The sequence below is a fragment of the Triturus cristatus genome, chromosome 6 (assembly GCF_964204655.1).
Source record: "Triturus cristatus chromosome 6, aTriCri1.1, whole genome shotgun sequence".
NCBI lineage: Eukaryota > Metazoa > Chordata > Amphibia > Caudata > Salamandridae > Triturus > Triturus cristatus.
This window is the reverse complement of record NC_140589.1, coordinates 399,075,106-399,090,809: the sequence shown is the minus strand read 5'-3', so window position 1 is coordinate 399,090,809 and position 15,704 is coordinate 399,075,106. Positions and strand designations below refer to the sequence as shown.

Below are 15,704 nucleotides of genomic sequence, written 5' to 3'. Positions count from 1 at the left end.
CATTTTTGTAAAATCCAAATTTGGAGAAACTACAATTTGTTGCATACAACTATTTCATGGTATAAGTTCCAATATCAATATACTTCTTAGCTATATAGTAAGCATACTAACATACAATAACGATGGCACAAGAGAGCACTGCTTTGAAAAAAATGGTTTAACAAATGATTTTGTTTCTAGTGGAATGTGAGCCAGACGGCATAATAGCATTTTCCATGAGGCTCTGAAAATCCTTACACTGTATATTATTGATTTCAAATAGATATTGTGGGTTATAGTTAGGTAATTAAGCAATAGGGAGAGTGTGTGAACTGGCTGCAGAGTAGTTAAATAAAGATGAGATGGCTGTAGAAAAGATGTGCGAGTTAGACGTACATGCAAAAAACTGGCAGAAATCTTTAAATAAAAATGCATAATGCTGATCTATTTTGATATTTTGATATTCTTGCACTATTCCAAATACTTTAACCACTCCAGTCGTTCAAAGTATTAAAAAAAAGGTGGATTCCCATTCAGTAGTGCAATTTTCTCCTATTTAAATGTCCTTATAGTATTCACAATGAAACATAAGAATTTAAAATAGTGGACCCATTTCACAAACGAACATACAGCTAAAATACTGCATTTATGTCTATGAAAAATTCATTAAAGTATTCCTCACAGGAGTAAATGTATTTACTACCGCAGATTTCTTCATTAGAAATCCACTGTAGAAAAATCCTACGCAATGGCTGGGAAGTGGGCTTAGTGGTTTGCTTGTTGAGTTTGAGAACATCTACAGTGTCCTTTCGTGGGCATTTACATTCTCTGATGAGACTTCTTCTCCCCTGAAAAGGGCTGGAAAGTTACTAAAGCCAAGGACTAGAGTAATTCCCCTTCCAGGATGGCAAGGGGAGCAGAAGACCCTCAATTTGATGGAGGAGTAGGGTAAGGGATTTCTCCAAAGAATTTTTTCTTCCGGTGAATAAAAAAAACATGCATTTGCACAGTGGACTTCCATACTCCAGTGATTTATTCACAGGAGGAATAGGAGAGCGACTGAGATCTCACCCTTACATTCGCACTATTACACCTGGAAACCTGAGCCTGGTTTCTGGTGTATATCTGGAAATGATAAACTGAAAAAAAAAAACTCCATAAAAGTGCATTAAGGCCGAGAAGTAAATACCCGCCTGTGCTTTTATATTTTTTTCTGTCGTGAATCACACCATACAAGAGGACTTTGTTCAATTATATTTTAGGGGGCATTGCAATTTGTACAAAGGGTATCAGAATACACCCTCTTCGCCGGAGAGAACTCATAGAAGGACATCATTTCTGCAGCTATATTCAAAATCAGTATCTCTACCATCACAATCGGAAAGGTAACACTCACATTTATTACTCAAACGTCTAAATGCTTATGTTACAGTTGTAGGCAGATACTTAACAGTTTGTAACCAGACCCTCGATTAGTTACTTTTTAACAAATAAACTGAGATACAATTCTGATGATTATGACTGATCACTTTCAGCACAACGTTCAGCCAAGTGTGCAAAAAAAAACTTCTTGTTGAAATAGGGATGATCAGTCGACCAGACAAAGCGAAAACTACCACAACAGGGTCTGATTTCAGAATTAAGTCCGGAAAGAGAGCACATAAGAATGACACAATCAGGCACAACTACATTACACACCACTATAACTAAAGATGCTCACTTAACTAATTTAATTATGAAAAAATGGATGAAATGCAGATAACATGCCAATAAGACATAAGCATACCTGTAGCAAATATAATGGGTTCAGGGGGACTTTGTTATATAAATAATTGACAACAGCTGAGGAAAAGTGAATCATTTCTAATGTTTCTTACGCGCTATTTTAATGTAACTGGAAATTGACATTCATTGTGCTCCTTAAAAATAACCATAATGCAAACAAGAGAAACCTGAAAACCAAGTTGAGACCTGGTTGAGATATAGTATCATACAACAATGTCCTACAGGGTAACAATAAAACAATTAGTTCATTGTGGATAACTAAGTTATAATGAAAAAGTAACATAACGCACCAGAAATTGCTTATATGAATATATTTTTCAAAAATATTTGAAAAAAGCTTGAAAGCAGCATCAAAACTTAATTAAATACTGTGTATTGTGTGCATAACTGAACACATTGGAGCTCATTACGATGTCGGGCAGACTTGCGTCTGCCCGACACCGTCTCGTAAACGGGACCGATCAACCTACGGTCGGCAGTCCTGAACCCCATGATTAGGATGCAGCTGAACACTGTTCAGTCGCATTCTGACATTTCCCTATGGGAGCATGTTTTACGGCTGTAAACCGGCCGTAGTGTATGCTCCCATAGGGAAATGGGCGGTGGTGTTAATTCCTGCACCCATTGGCAGGCACCAACCAGAGGCCGCACACACAAGCCAGCCCTGCTAAGGGCCCCAAACACGCTTTCCAACAGGGTTTCCATGTCGGAAAGGCTGGGTTGGAAACCTTGCCAGAAACAATGCATTGTAATCCCAAAGGTGCAAAGGCCACGCCTTGGGATTAAGGGTCAGCCTCCGACTGACCGACAGACTCCTTGAGCCCATCAGAAGCGAGCCGGAATGACTGGCCGGTTTTAATTCCAACCGGCTGATTCATAATCAGCCGGTCGGAATTTAAACTAAAGATGGCGGTCGAAAAGCCTCTGAACAAAGGTCGGAGGCTTTCCAACTGCCATCGTAATAAACCCCATAGTGATCATGAAGGGATAGTGAATGGCGCAGGTGAAACAAGGACATAAATGAAAAAGCAGCGAACGGAAATTAGTTACTTGATATTATGCATGAATATCAATTGATCCAATGTTAAATTTACAAAGTCATGTCATGAACCAAAATCTGATGACGTGTGTCATCATCAGGACAATATGTACACATGAAAAACTGATTGCTGCCTAAAGAATCAGGAGAGACAGATTTAAAAGAAAGGCCAGAATGAAACTGGACCAACGATTGTAAAAAATGAAGGCTATGTCTGTGGTACCCGAAGGATCTCCAAGAAACCTGCAGGATAAGTAGAGAAGACAAGGCTACAATTAGCCAGGGAATGTGCCAAGAAAGAAGCAAAGCGCCCTTCATTACTTCATGAATGGGTAAAGAATACACTCATGGTCAATGTAGATCAGATAAGAGTGCCAGGGAGAGGGGCGATATATGAATTAGTTGGCATACGGGATGGAAAAGTTAATCTCCATGGAGGGGAAGGGGGAGCCAGGTTGGGCACTGCCCCTTCCCAAGGTTCCCAATTGCAAACGATCTGCCGATTCCTCCAACTTAAGATGTTATACTAACCATTGGTGAGTGCTCACCCCATTGGTGTCAACTGTAGGAGGTTGGGTGCTTTATTTTAGAGCAGCCATTGTTGTTTTTCACCTTTTAGAATAATTTTGGCAATCCGCAGTGTGACCGTCTGGCACACTCAGCACATTGGAATCTTGTTTGTAAGCAGTTCCGCTTACGCTACAATTTTGACTCGCCCTTACCCTCCATGGAGACTGACTTTTCCATCCTGTATGCTGGCTAATCTATAATTGGCCCTTCCCCCTGATACGCTTATCTGTTCCATATTGACCATGAGTGTATTATTTACTCCTTCATAGAGTATTCAAAGGCCCTTTGTTTGTTGCTTGGCACATTCTCAGCTAATTGTAACCTTATTTTCTCTACTTATCCAGCAGGTATCCTGAAGATCCTACGGGTACCACCAGCATGGCCCGCATGTTTTACACTTGTTGGTCCAGTTTTATTCTGGCCTTTCTTTTAAATCTCCGTCTTTCTATATTCTTTAGGCAGCAATCAATTTTTCATGTACACATATTGTCCCGATTATAACCTCAAATTAATGAACGTCGAAATGCCGTCAACAAATATCAGCAGAGTTATGGATTTTGATTCATGACATGATTTTGTAAATATACATTGGCTCAATTGATATGCATGCATAATATCTAGTGACTAATTTCCATTCCCTGCTTTTCCATTTAGATCCACGTTTCAACTGCGCCGTTCACTGTCCCTTCACAAGCACTGTGTGTTCATTATTCACGCAATAAACAGTCTGCAATCAAGTTTTCATGCTGCTCTCAAACTCGTCAAATATTTTTGAAAATATATTCATGTGATCAATTTCTGGTGTCATATGGTCCTTTTTCATTATAATTAAGTTATCCATAACGAATTGTTTTAATGTTACCCTGTGAAAAATTGTTGTATGACACCTTAAAAATAACAAGGCTTCAATACACCACTGTTTTCCTCTACAACTAAATAAATGAGGCTAGTTCATCATTAGTTTAGATGACAGTTAATTATGTGGCATGTAGATAATAAAAACATTTTTATGATTTCTCAAGGCCCGAGTAGTACCAAAACTGTCACAAAAAAGAGTAAATTTCCAATTTTCATTTTAAAAGGGTATGGAATAAAAATACGGTAATACCAGTATCCTACTTAGTTACCTAAATACATCAATCCTTATGTAAACTCCCCAGAAACATATATAATTGCAGGAATAAACACCTTGCTGCAGCTATTGGGATGGTACCTTCATGAACTTCTCAAGCAGATAACTATTAATTTCAGAACATATTTGGCAGACAACTAAGCAGAATTGCAATTTAACCAATAAGTACAATTCTATTCACATTAAATGTAACCAGTTAATACATGTATTCCCCTGAAGGTGCCTTTAGTTTCTGATAAAGCTGGGGGTGGCTCCATGGCTATTTCCAATACCATCCCAAGGAACTTAATAAACACAGCAGCTCCTGCTGCTGTCAAGCTAAAAGATCTCTATTTGTGTAAGAGCCAGAGTCACCAGGCATGGTGGCTCTGACCTTTAATAGAAGGTGTGGTGTGATCCACAAAAACAAATACATGTGCAAATACTTTCATTCATAGCAGCAAACTGAAGTTTGTGGTAAGGCTCATTTGCATCTCTAAATAAATATTTTCATACATAAAATTTAAGTTGAGTAAATCTACTCACAAAGAGTGTTTAGGATGTTTCATGGCGGGAACATGCAAAGAAATTCATATCTTCTAACACTGGGTAGAGAGATGGATTATCCACAAAATTAGCAAGGGTATATGGGAACAAGTTTCTTCATGGGGAGAAATGTTTTCTCCATTTAAAAACAAACAATATAAGTTAAGCATTGCAAATGTGCTTAAGTATCGCATTTCTACAGTCGCAAGAACACCGGTTGTACTTTCCTAAAGGGTTGTAATTTTTTTGTTTGTTTGAGAACTGTATTTTGATCTGGCTTTAGAGGTCAAATTTCAGCTCCTGTCTTACAAGTTGCAGTCAGAGAAAGAAAATTAAACACAACCACCAAGATAAAATAAGCAGCAAAGAGCATGAAATGAAGGGCCATAGGATTTAAGATTTCTTTTCTAACAAAACAGCACTTAAATAGTTTGTAAATGAACTGTTCAAACATTTGAAAAGGTATTTTAATAGTTAAGAAAGCACTTATTTTTGTAATTCTGTGTGATAAAAAAGGTTTTAACTAGTATGAAAACAAATAAGAACTCTTTACTTGGTAATGTGTACATGATAAATCTTTTTGAGGAAACCCAATTTCCACAGACTATTGTTTATACCATTTATAGTTTTATCAGTAAAACTGCATATTAGTGGGAAAGGTTGTTGCCATTTCAATGGAAAATGTGCTGTTTGTAAATGACAGTGCACTGCCAAATCATGTTTTTGTATTATATTTATTAAAAGTAATACATAAACTGAGAAACATTCCTATGTATCAAGTACATCAAAGTTAGGTCGAGTAAATTATTCAAGTCACTAGACATGCAGGTCTAGTAACATTTTTATGATTTTTCGAGGCCTGAGTAGAAACTAAAATAGTCACACAAAAAAAGAGTAAATTTCCAATTTTCATTTTAAAAAGAGCACTTAGAATGGAATGAAAATACGGTAATACCAGTATCAGTATCCTACTTAGTTACCTAAATACATAAATCCTTATGAAAACTCCCCAGAAACATATAATTGCAGGAATAAACACCTTGCTGCAACTATTGGGATAGTACCTTTAAGAACTTCTCTAGCAGATAACTATTAATTTCAGAACATATTTGGCAGACACAAGTGACTTTGAGACAACTAAGCAGAATTACAATTTAAACAAAAAGTACAATTCTATTCACATTTATAAATGTAACCAGGTAACACTTTGATTCCCCTAAAGGGGGTCACTGAGACTGTAGAATGGATTCCTTTACAACATCTGAAAGCAAAGTATTTTACTGAAACTAAATCTTGTATCACACAGCAACTACTTTTGAGCCAGGATAGCTTGATTCCAGTGGCATGGAGAGCACAGGCCTCATGTCTGAGCATACACGTCCCACTCGGGGTGACAAATGCAAAAACAACAGTTGATGGACAGAATGCAGAACAATGTCATACATTCACCCCAGTACAGAGATCTGGGCCTAAATCCATTGTTTTTTTGCTCACCAAGCCATTCCAGTTTGAACCCAGCCATATGCAAATCACTCTTGATCCTGTGCCTCATGGAAACAGTCCAGCCCGAACTGTTGTTTTTGCATTTGTCACCCCGAGTGGGAAGGGTATGCCCAGACGTGGGTCTTATTTGCATATGGCTAGGTTCAAACTGGAACGGCATGGTGAGCAAAAACACGAAGGAATTAGGCCCAGATCTCTGTACTCGGGTGAATGTATGGCATTGTTCTGCATTCTGTCCATCAACTTTTGTTTTTGCATTTGTCACCCCGAGTGGGAAGGGTATGCCCAGATATGGGTCCCGTGCTCTCCATGCACTGGAATCAAGCTATCCTGGCTGAAGAGGGGTGAAACCCCGAAACTGGTCCTAGGATGCTTGTTTCCAGTCCAGGGAGGACCTGGCTTGGCAGTTTGGGCTGGACTGTACCCATAAGGCACAGGGTCAAGACTGATTTGCATTTGGCTAGGTTCAAACTGGAACAGCATGGTGAGCAAAAAAACGTTGGGTTTAGGCCCAGATCTCTGTACTGGGGTGAATGTATGACATTGTTCTGCATTCTGTCCATCAACTGTTGTTTTTGTATTATCAAATGCAGCAGTATTAGCATATCATAACAAAGGAAATGATAATTGAAGAGGATCATTTGAGGATAATGAACCAATTCAGAAGAGAATACTGGAGATATGTTCTGCAAAATAAAAGGTTTCACAGAATCCAAAATAAAAAGAACCAGATAAAAACGGGATTACATACATTAATAAATACTCTAAAGTATCTGAGAAGATCAAGAAACTACCACAAAAAATAGGTAATTAAAACAACGTAACTCACTACTGAAACAACTGTTTTCGGAAGAACGATTGTTTGTACATATGTGATATATTATATGGGATAAACTGTAAGCAAGACCAAAATGAGACACACAAACATAAGTTTAACACTGAAACTCACAACCTAGGGGGTCATTAGTATGTCGGGCGGATCGCCCCAGCCGGGCCGGCGGAGACGATTCGCCCGCTAAATGTCCCTGGTTCACCCCCGCCATATTAGTATGGCAGGGGGCACCGCGGTGGAGGGAAATACCATCTGCCACTTTTCCGCCGGTCAGATTCACGGGCGGGCTGAAAAGGGACACAATATGGTGGCGGTGCCTTGCAGGCATCGCCATCCATATTACTATGGCTGCGGTTGGATGCCTTTCCATGGCGGAGACTTTGCCATGGAAAGGCATGCGGGAATTTACTGTTGGGGCCCATTACGGGCCCCCTGGGGGGGGGTGCGGGCCTGCAATTGGGGGGGGGGTACCTTAGGTACCCCCCTCATTGGCATGCAGAAGGTGGCAGGCACCTCGCGGTGGCTGTCACGTTGTGAGAAAGTCCGCCCGCCATCGTAATGAACCCCCTAGTGTCACGAGTTGCATGACGTTTTAACTAATACAGTCTTTTAAAAGAGCTGACGCATTTTCAAATCATTAACAAGTACCTGAATTAATGAGACTGCAATTAAAAGGAATTCTTAAGTCAATAAGAGACTTTTATGATAAGTTGATTAGAGACAATTGTCCCCTAAAGGCTTCAAAGACATTGAAAATGTAACGTGCTATTTAAGAATAATTGTGATCAAAAGATATTATATGCAGAGACATTGATTAATTAACAAACATATAACTACACACATGGACATATGAATATATGAGAATGACTAAAGTACATTGAAGAGAAACAGAAAAAGGTAAACAAAATGGAAATATTACATTAACAGGATGAGTAAACTGACTGATATGTCAGTTAGTCAGTCAGAAAAACTTTATTTCGGCTACAAGCCATAAAAGTCATAAAATAGCATAGTATAATATTAACAAGAATGATAAAAACAAATTTAAAACGTGATTCTTAGTGCAAATACAATTCAGCAATTCACGAATTAAAACAGATTAATAACAATAAATGGTGCCAATATAGTTGACTTAGTGAGGTAGTAGTTGTCTTCTGGTTATCCACATAGAAAAGAGGAATTTGGCTATCACAGTAACGTATAGGGGGGAAGGATCATATTTCAGCAACCTGAAGAGATCTCTGTGGTTCGTAACCCCTATATTCTTAGCAAGTTGAATTATCCATTTTCTACGGGAGGTTTTATATGCTGGACAGAAGATTATAACATGGACCTCAGTTTCATCAGTGGCAACACACCCAGGACAAAATTGTCTGGGTGAGCCAGCCCATTTATTTGTTCTCGAAAAAAGGGGGAGAGACCCATGCCTAAATTGTAGGTATAATTTTTTGGCCATTACCGGGTGAATCAAATCTATTGCAGACTCAAAACTGTAGCTAATTTTGACCTCGAGAAAAGCCGAGGTCAAATTTGGAGTATTAGCTGATCGAATGATCTGAGTCAACTTATGTTCCTGCAGAGTTTTTGCCAATGATCTTTTTGGCAAAGAGGGACAAGTATCCTCAGGTGAGAGCCAAAGGTCTTCTCTCCCTATATCTCTGAGTGATTTTCTAACGTGGGCTAACCAAGGGATAGCGCCTGCCTTTGGTAGCAATAAAATGGACTTCAATTCCTCCTGAAAGATGGCGAGTTCAGGAGTGCTCCATAGTCGTCGCCAATACATTACTGGTCTGGAGGCGACCATGTCCGCAATTGGTTGGATACCCAGGTCCATCCTGAGCGGCTGTATAGGGGTACTCATCGGGAGTGCAAATAGCTGTCTAAAAAATTTGTTTTCTGACTGATATGAGCTGCATCCACATAAGGATACTTTAAGTGAAAAGAAACAAAGGGTATAAATTCAGAAAAAGGGACACCAGTCACACATACAGTTAAGAAACTGAGATGGCTGATGATTATACTGCAGATATCAACTAACTATGGTAGGTGAGAGACATATCAACTATGCACTAGTTTACATAAATGGCGTTGGAAGCATAATAAATTCGAATTTTGTAATGTATCATCTGATCACGGAATGTATTGAGGAAAAGTAGACAAGTAGTCAAACCAGTATGAAAAATGTTCTAATTGCATTATGCTGCAACACAATACACTGATTGGTTCCTTTTTACTATATGATAAATTGGTATAATGGACGATTACCTGATGAAGGAGATTTCACTCTCTGAAATGCACTGAAACAATATATGCCCATTAGACCACAAATCAAAGAAAATTGTTTGCTCACTGAAAGCAACTGGGTTATTAGTTGTAAAGGATGTTAGTCCTTCACAAGTAATACGTCCACTTCCTTCTCTTTACTGAGCACAAGTACTCCACTGTAGAATTTGACTCTCTCAGGTAAGCAAAGCAGAGCAGTCCAAGGCATTCTCAGCAGAGGTGTTGTGGGCATGTACCCTCAGTTCGCTGGTCCATGACAAAGCACTAAATAAATCATTGCCCTGTCAGTGCTTTTTCTTACAAAATGAAACTCACTACACACACACACACACACACACACACTACTAAATACTAAAAATATATATGAATAGGCAGATGGACATACCTCTGTTGACACCCTCAGAACAATTTGCAACCTCAACAAGCCATGAACCCTATAATTACAATGCCCCTACCCGTATTAGACACAACATAAGGGGTTGTCAGAACCAAAAGGCAGGCCTACTGGCTTTACCAGAGTATCACCATATTGATAACAGCAAAATATGTTATAACCAAACGGCGTAGCACCACTGAAATAAATAGAATTGTTACCAGTATTCATGAAGACATGTTATTCCATTGTCAATAAATTTACTGTCAATAAAGTATTATACATTTAATAAAATGTGTGCACAAATCTTTCTTTTACTATCCTGCCATTACAGCTTTAGGCCCAACCAACACAGGTTCTTGCAATTCAAAGTGTTTGATGAACAGCTTGAAATTCAAGTGTGTTTTATCAATACCAAACTTCTCCCAGAAGCATCAATTTGGGAGAATCAGGTCAACCTTTTGGTTAAAAGTAGAGGGGCGGGGGGGGGGGATACCATGGAGGCTTTTGTGCTCCCAGCTGTACAAATATATTTTTGCTCTTTGGTGATGCCCCTGCCCTTCTTGGAGCACCACCAGCAACAATGTGCACATTTTGGAGCCCATCCGAGGTCTTTATGGGGTGATGTCTTGCAGCTGATCGAGGCATAGGAGTTTACGGGTCAATGCCCTGCCCTACGGCATGTATAGGTAATGGGTGGCTTTGTGCCTTTTATTACTGGGTGCGCATGCCAGCTTGGACACCCATGTGCACAAATAGTGTGAGTCATGGGCAGAGCCCCAAGGCCTCCGCAGCCCCAGCAGCTCGCCGGATGGGATCCTGCTCCATCGTCTGTGCACCTGCCCATAGGTGTCAACGTAGGTGGGAGCAGGAACCAGTGTGCTTCTTACCCATGCTGTTCCCATTGCTATACACTTGGTGTGGGGTGCGGCCGCCTCCAAAGATGTAGGGACTAAGGGCAGGTGGAGCACCACTCATATTTCAGGCCCCTCTTCTGTCCTGGGTAGATGAGTCCCCAGGGACATTGTAGCACAGGCACATGGGGCATTCCCCCAGGGCCAAGGAGGTTTCCTGGGATAGGTCTCCACACACTCCCTCCCCATTAAAAATATTACTGAAGGATGCACCAACCCTTGGGGGCTTGGCACTCATTAGGGAAATTTGAACAATTTGTAGTGGAGCGCTGCTAGCTCCACTTTCATGCCTGGTCCCAGCAGAAACCAAATGTCTCAGGCTACTGCATCCTGCCCTGTTGAGCCAATTTCAATATTTTAGTTGATTTTGCTCATGGTGGTCAGAAGTCTAATCTTCAGGCCACCCTGCTTTTAAGTGTTACTTTCTTATTGGAGCCTATATTTCAGTCTGCTATTGATGAACCGGTCCTTCGTTTAGGATCCTGGTAGCTGCCTTTGCCTGCAAGCTTCTTCATATATCCCTCTGCAGCCCACCAGCAGAGTACCATGGCTCCTGCCTCCTTGCAGGGCACCTGTGTGCAAGTTGCGGGGTCAGTGGGCCCCTCATCCTGATTGGGGGGAGGGTCACCCAGCTACAGGACCAGTCCACAAAAGATCAAGGGGAACTCTTCAAAGTCTCCCCATGCATATCCATCCCTATACTGCTCCTCAGAGAGCATGAGGAGGTCCTTGTCACTGACCCTGGAGAAGCACTCACAGTGCCCGAGTGCCAGTTGGAGTCAACGTCCTGAAGTCCTTTTCTTGCAGTGGATTTGGGTGGCTTCTCCTTTCAGTTGGGAATTCCTCCGGCAGCGTCACTCCCAGGTTCTCAACTGTCTTGCCCTTGTGAAGAAGTTTTTAAATGGGGGTGGTAAGTCCTGGAAGGTAGGCACCTCTGCCCAATCCTAGGGAGAGACATCATTACTTCACCTTTGTTCCAAACCTCCTGCACAACATTCTGGGACATTGCAACTTGGCGGCTTGAAATGGTGTATGGAAATACCTTTCCTGGGATTCCCAGCCCTGAGCTCAACTGACAAAGCTGGCTGATCCCTTTCCACCAAGTGTGAGCAACTAAAAGGGAAGGGTTGGTGGTGTTCCAAATTTGAAATTACTTCAAAATATACATTCAGAACTTGAAACCTGTTGTAAAGTTACTTCTATTATAGGCAGATGTAACTATGATTTTATGAGGCCCCAAAGGTAGGAGGAAGTGGGTTGCATGCCTTCAATTACCAGTGGTTAGTATTTGTTTAGCTAACCCTACTTTGCCCTTCCTCTCTCCAAAGATATTAGAGTCAATTATTCCAATGAACTTTCAAGATTTGACCAAACTTTGATCTCATTCAACCATGAACATGGATGTCCCTGTGGACACAAACCAGTTTTTTTGGGGGTTCCATGTCTAGTATGCAAAACAAGCTATCCCAAAAGGGTTCATGAGGGCTAAGAATAGTTGAATCCCAGAAAGCTTGTTTACAAAAGGAGTTAAATGTCTTTCTTTTTCTCTTCACTACAAGAGTAGTCAATTGCATATTGTGTTTTCTTGATTGCTGCAGATAATATGAAAACATAACACCTTGACCGGAGTACAACATACTAGCCATACTAGTTTCCTTTCATCCAAGGTGAAGGCGGCAGGCCTTTGGCCTGCAGCTCCCTTTCTGACTACCTGTCACTGAGCTCCAACTGGCAGAGGAACAGTTCAGATGGGTTGGCAGAGCCTTCTTCACCTTCAGCCCTGGATGGAGCACCAATGAACAGACAGGTTATCCCATTCTCCTTTATTCTCTGGACTTGCCTTTTCCTCAAAGGGGATCTGTACTACCTCCCAGCTTTTAAGGTTAGGTAGGAGGAGTACACTGACCCTTATCTAAGGGCAACAATACATTAAAGACACAACTTAGAAGTCAGGATTTACTCCAAATGAAGCCACCAGCAGGGTTCAGGGCAGGTTCAGTTGAATTGGTCGGACAGGCTCTTAGGAACATGGGCTTCTTGCAGCTTTTGTGTCTCTGTAGCTTAACAGGAGGTCTGCCAAATGACCCTTAGAGTCTGTGAGACCGGCCTTGTGGCGTGGACCCTCCCGACCAGTAAGCATCCCTGCAACCACACCTGATCCCCGGTATCACAGACTTCCGGCCACCATGGCCCAATAAACCCGATGGCCGGCCGGGGCCCCAGCAAAACCCAAGACACTACCATAAATGCCCGGCCGAGGGAGAGAGAAACCCCCCAAGAAAGACCGGGAGACGCCGTCTCTGTCACACCTCTGATCTCCTCCCCAAGGAGGGTTTCGATCGGCCACCAGGCCCCCAGTGAGCGGGCGCCTCGCATGCTGTGCGTCTGGAGTCCCTCCCAGACCAACCTGAACAGATAAAAGGGCCGAGCGGCGGGAAATCCCAACACACCGCCCCCAGGCACCAAGACCCCTCTCTGCGAGGACTCCGGACTTCAAAGAGGAGGGGGAGTATAACAAGGGGTGCTGAAGGGACAGGCGGCAGAGAAGACCTGGACCTACGAGAGCCCTGCTGACCTGGTCGCGGCTCGACCGACCTCTGAACCCAAGGACGCTACCTGACCCACGGAACCCTCTGAGCCCTGCTGACGTTGTCGTGGCACCCCGAACTCTGAACCATCTGAGCCCTGCTGACGCTGTCGCGGCTCCCCGAACTCTGAACCATCTGAGCCCTGCTGACGCTGTCGCGGCTCCCCGAACTCTGAACCATCTGAGCCCTGCTGATGCTGTCGCGGCTCCCCGAACTCTGAACCATCTGCGCCCTGCTGACGTCGTCTCGGCTCCCGAGAATCTGAATCCACCTGTGCCTGCTGAGTGACTCGCGGCGCTCCTATCCAGAAGGACCGGCGGAGATTACCGAGTGAACCCAAATCCCCCAGCTCGAGGATTGGGAGCTGTACGAAGGATACTCTGCAGAAACACTGAACTAAAGACTGTCCCGCTACCCCACTACCCCCATCACAAAACCGCCGCCGCTGGTGGCATGATCCAACGGCTGTATCACGGATCATAAAGATCCCCAGAAGCTATTGATAAAGTATACTGTCTTACTAAGAACTACTGTGTGGTGTCCCTCTGTCCAATAGTGTAAGCTCAGCGTGTACGATCCTAGGAACGTGACCCTTCCAGGAAGGGCCTCCCCGCCATTGCTCGGCCTAACTCTGGGAGAGGTGTGTCAAAGGGTGGTCAGGGACGTATTCTGAAGCCCCCCGGAGAACGCCCTTCTAACAGAGTCCACTTCTCAACCCTGGATACACGTGGGAGAAAGTCCAGCCTTTTTGGGTTCTCCTCAAAAGTCACAACAGAAGATGCAGTCCTCCTTCTGTGTTCTACAGGTCCATGGATGTTCTGATGAGGGTATTGGAGGTGCCACATTTAGGCCCAGTGCCAGCTTGTGCGTGGAGGAACATCCTGGCCACTTCCTAACGAATGGGGTAAAAGTACCTACTTTTGCAACAGTTCCTCTGTGTTTTATTGTAAACTATTCTACAGTGTCCAAACATCAGTAGAAAATGGCAAAACCTTTACTCCCCTGTGCAGAGCTCCCTTTGCCCACCGAGAGGTGTAGCTAGGATAATGGGCAAACCCTCCCTTGTGGTCACTCCAGACCAGTTGTGGGGCAGCTCTCCTTCCCACCAAGTTTGGAGGCATGTTGGCTATGAAGACCAATGGGAGGGAAGGCCCAGGTGTGAGCTACAACTGCTAGTGACAGGGTAGGCATCCGTTGGCACTCAGGAAAGAACTGGGCACAGCTCCCTTCATACCATCCCGTTCAGGGTGAAAACACCTCCCCGCACCCAAGCCCTCTGTTCGCTGTCTGGGAGCAAGTCATTAACAGTCAGGTAACACTGAACATGGGCAGAAAGCACATTCCACTCAGGTAGGAAAATGAAAACTTTCTAAAAGTGTAATTCTCAAAATTTTGACATAAAATACGATTTGACTATTAAGTTGGATTTTAAATTAATATTAAAATGAGTCCTTGAAATGTTTTTCTAGCTATTCCCAAAATGAAGTTAAGCATTATAAGGTGTTATAATGTAACCCCATGCTTTCCTACGGGAGAGCCAGACTTGCAACAGTGGAAAACAACTTAGGACTTTTTACACTGTCAGGCCATACAAAACAGAATTACACATGCCCAGCTTTTTAAATACCATGCAGCCTGCCCTATGGGACTGTAGGGCCTACATTAAGGGTGACATGTAAGTGTTAAGAAAGGAAGGCTTAGGCCTGGCAAAAGGTTTTGCCAGTCATATATTGGCAGGTTACAAATTGTACACCTAGGGTGCAAGGACAGGCCTAGAGACATTCTTTGCATTGTCACAAAGCCCCAGCCAGGCTGCTATTGTTTATTCTATTGTTGTAGCTCTGTCGTTGAGCGGCTACAACAAATAACATCTTGTGCGATAAACTTTTACAGAATGTTCAAGGGGTTTTGACAGAGTGCCTAAGAAGTGGCAGCATAAGCAAAACTGAGTTCAAATCATTTTATCCTGTATGCACATACAAATGAATGTGTGCCAAATGCCATTGTGTTTAAGGAGAAAAGGCAACTTAAGAAAGTAAGCAGGTAAATGGCATTTCTTAACCGGGCCTAATGTAACCAAGTGACAGCAGAACACAGATTTAGTTCACCCTCAAAGTTCCTTCCATGTTCAATGAACTTCTCCTATAGACTAAAAGTGAATCTACAAAACTAGAGAATGAA

The 15,704-nt window shown here is 42.5% G+C and overlaps 1 long non-coding RNA gene across 3 annotated transcripts in view; it reads right to left on the bottom strand.

The window, feature by feature from the left end:
* The window catches only part of LOC146817222 (uncharacterized), a 135,378-nt gene that overhangs the window by 33,783 nt on the left and 85,891 nt on the right, over positions 1–15,704 (bottom strand). The window lies entirely within an intron of this gene.